The following is a 3,899-nucleotide window of genomic DNA, read 5'->3' as shown; positions in this document are numbered from 1 at the left end:
GAAAATCATGCTTTCTTGTGGATTTTTATCTACACGAGGCTGAAGATAATCTAGGAATAAATTATTTTACAACTTACGTAACGTTTTTGTTTTTGAAACTACAGCAATTTTCACTTGCGTGACACCAGATGCTAAAATCTGTTTTGATTGATAAAATGTATCTCGTTATTGTTTATTCTCCGCAGTTTAAAAGCTTCGAGTGTACTAGGAGATGTGTTTATACTCATTTGTCTCGCGAGTGAAAAGTAAGCGCTGTCATGGCAAGGTGAACTCCACTGTTGATTTCCAACCGTCTCCCCTCACGCACGCGCAGTTATTTAACCGGAACCAGACTTTTCTGGTTCCGCTTTTGGATTATTCCAGAGCCTCCCGCGTCCGTTCTGCTGGACATGGGTAACGGAGGCTCTGGGAACGAGATTGTGTTTATCCACCAAAGCGGGTTAATACTGAGGTTGCCAGGAATTGCCACGCAACGTCACCAAATGTTGCACGTTTATATGTGTTACGAAGTGTCTCACCTTATTTTGGAGTATCAATTCTAGTTAAATATGAAAGAAGTATTCAATGTTTGTGTCATCAGCGACGTAAAGTGCAAAGCACCCTTATTCAGCAACTTAATCTGACTGGTTTTTTAAATTTTGGTTTATCTTTTTACCCTGTTTAATTAAGCAACAACGAGGAATAACCAAATTTCAGGTTTTGACGATAACCTAAACATATTGCAGAGATCGTTTATTCTCTTTCTTTACTACAAGATCATTCATATCAACCAAGTTATAAGATATGTCGCTTTAATGTCCAACATGAGCGAGATCGAAAAATCGCGAAATGGTACGTCTCCGCAAAGGTACACTTCAAAATGGCGTTTTCGTCCACATCGCTACTGCGTCAGTTGCTGCACAAAACCAGTGTTCGATACTTAGTATCTTACTAATTTTCACTTAGGGCAACATGGCTTTTTTTCGGTTTCCCACCTTCTAAAGACCTGTTGCCCATTAAAACTCAAATGAGGCTTGTAAAAATGTCCATTTTGGGTAAAATATGTGCGAATTGGTTTTGACAGACCAACGCGACTCCTTTTGTGTGTCCATGCTGTTCTAGTAGCATTCGTAGCCTTCACAGTTTTGCTTTGACAAGCAATCTTTAAGCGGCGATTGTCCCTTTCTGTTAGAGATCTATCAAGGGAGATTCCTTATTCCTCAAATATCTCAGATATTCAGCTGGTTTTCAATTAAATGCAATTTGTACCGAGTAGTATGTTCTTTAAGCCTTTTAAAGCTGGTTAAGAAATTGCGAAACAAAAGGTAAAATTTTCTTATGCGCTTGTTCGATATCAAAGTATCGAAGCGTATGGGCCGTGCGAAAACTGGGTTCGTTTGTAACAAACATTCTTTTCTCGCAGAGAAACGTGGCGGCTACGGACATGTTCCTCCTTCTAATCTGTTTTGATGTTTGTACCATTATATTTTTAACAGAAAAATAAACAACGGCAAAGAGATGTAACGTTGTTTATTTTTTCATCGTGTTTGCGGTGACTACGTCAGTCAAATCACTATTTACTTTCTTCGTTGCAAATCAAATCGTTCCGCAAAATATCGATCAGTCCAACAAAAATTCTTATTACCCGATCGGGCAAATCTTAGAGTTGTTTTACTTGCCCATGGATGTATTTCGCTTGCCCCGGGCAATCGGCCAAGCGTTAGTGTCGAACACTGAAAAGAAAGGTGAAGAAGTAGAAATCAAAAGCGAAAGTATACAGAACCCAACTTAGAACAAAAGTGAACGTCTATAAACCCACACCCTATTGTTATCAAAACACACTTAAAGCAAACCAGTTCTCTCATATTGAAAAATGAAAGGTATCATGGCCGCCGCATACTCACCCTGGCAACAGTTGATAGATCTGTTGATATAAGTAATACTTCGATAACAAACCACTCCTGATATGAAATTCCATCATTTTTCCTGTAATAGTCTTATAAATGCAGGTTATGGCTTGGATTACCTGACTCCAGTGTATTTTAGCTTTTCATCGTTGTATAATTTAAGAAAATAGTTTCTTTAAGTTAACGCGTACGTAAACCTCCTGCTTAAAAAAATCTTTTGCTCTTGTGTTACTCCGATGCCATTTCCGAGTTCAGAGCCAAACAGAAATATTACAAACTATTGATTTGAATCGGCATTAACCCAGGTTTAGCACCGTTGAACTTGCTTCGCTTCTCGTTTTTCAAAACTCGACAAGGCATCTTTTTGTATGGTTCTGCTTGGAAGAAATACAAAGACATGTTACTTGTAATAATCATCATCTTTATTTCATTAAGCACGGTTATCATGAACTTTAAAACAAAAGTTAATACGGTACGTACGTTACGACAAATTTTCAAACATTACAAAGTGCAACATCTATCCTGCAACTTGCGTCGCAACAGTTTGTGGCATCAGCCAATGGAAATGTCACTACGACCTCATGTGATCATTGACGAAGGTATTGAAGTATCTAAGGGTGCAAATGACGGTACGTTCGTTCGCGGACACGCCTCAAACTACGCGGGTACCATTGTCCTAAAAGTGGCCGGCAACTTTTAAAAAGGGAACAATTTAATAATGTCCTAGGTGAACACTTGTCAAAAAACAACGTATCTGTACGTGAAATCGTTTGGAGTGTATTCCGGTCTTGGATTTACATTATGTCGTTGGTAAAATAATCATAACTACAATAGATACAGCGTGGTTGTATTACTGAGGTCTACGTATATTGCAATTAAAGAACTTGGACCTTTGCAACTGTAGGTATGACTGCACTTGCTGTTTTGATCAGGTAATGTTGCATTCATGAAAGCCCAGCTAATATCTTTAACTAAGCAGACACAAGCATTGGTTACGTAGCGTCTTACAAATATACATATATATATTTTACAAAATGTGAGTTAATACGCACAGCTTAAGCCAACATGAATTTAAGATAAAATACTGTTCACTTTCATAGAACGCTGTTTGCGTCACGTCCAATATCGCTAAACGAAAAAAGTATTTATGTGCCCTTAAACGAGCGAACGTTGGTGTCGATGTGCGGACCGTAAGCCTTATCTTCGGATCAGATTTCGTATTATCGTTTAACACAAAGTTTTCTCTACAAAAACATCGAAGTGATCTGGGCAGGAAAAGATCAGCCTGTAATTCTGAGGTTTAAGTGCATACCCGCGGAGTTGATTTCCAATGAAATACATATATCGGTCTTTAGTAGGAATCGACGCACTATTAATAATCTCACACACATGGTACTCTCTTCGATTAGGATAGTTTAAGAGTGTATTTGTTGAATACACACTCGGATGAATTGAAGAAACTTTTTCGGAGCCTCAATTAAGTCTAGAGAAAAATTAGGGTCAGGTTAGTTAAGAATGCTCAAAGCAGTCTAAACGTTATGGAAATCAAAATTAAAGTGCTACTATGATAAAAAAAAATCACTTTCTTTTTTCCTTCATATTTTGAAAGTGTGATTGCTTAACACTGGACTGGCAAAATTTTTATCTTTGATTTTTATCCAAAGGCTGTTTACTTTGGGTTTAAGTTTTGGATTTCACTGTCCGCCATGACTCACGTTCCAAACTGACCGATTGGACCTCAGAGGGTTGGATCTTGGGAAAAGTGACACATTTACTCACTAGCTTAAAATTTCAGCGTGTAAAAGCAGTGTTTTATGTATGCGAAACACGAGTTTAAATGTCTGAAAGCCAAAAACTCCCGTGCTGCATATTAATTCAGCCACGTACACGCGCATTGCATTCTTAAAGTGTTGAGGGTTTGACGTCATTTTCTCCTCGATCTAGCTCTCTCAGGATTTTCAAGTTAGTAATGGCTGACCATTAAACAGGAAAATTCCAGTTAAAATTAACGGT

At 38.1% G+C, this 3,899-nt stretch overlaps 1 protein-coding gene across 1 annotated transcript in view; it reads right to left on the bottom strand.

Moving 5' to 3' along the window:
• Positions 1 to 2,286: 2,286 nt before the first annotated feature.
• The window catches only part of LOC138025545 (uncharacterized), a 36,780-nt gene continuing 35,167 nt past the window's right edge, over positions 2,287 to 3,899 (bottom strand). The window contains exon 13 of the mRNA XM_068872742.1: positions 2,287 to 3,899. This exon is cut by the window's right edge and continues 479 nt beyond it. The gene's annotated coding sequence lies outside the window, so the exon portion shown is untranslated.

Source organism: Montipora capricornis, chromosome 12 (assembly GCF_036669925.1).
Source record: "Montipora capricornis isolate CH-2021 chromosome 12, ASM3666992v2, whole genome shotgun sequence".
NCBI lineage: Eukaryota > Metazoa > Cnidaria > Anthozoa > Scleractinia > Acroporidae > Montipora > Montipora capricornis.
The sequence above is the reverse complement of the archived record's forward strand: the minus strand, read 5'-3'. Positions and strand labels throughout refer to the sequence as shown.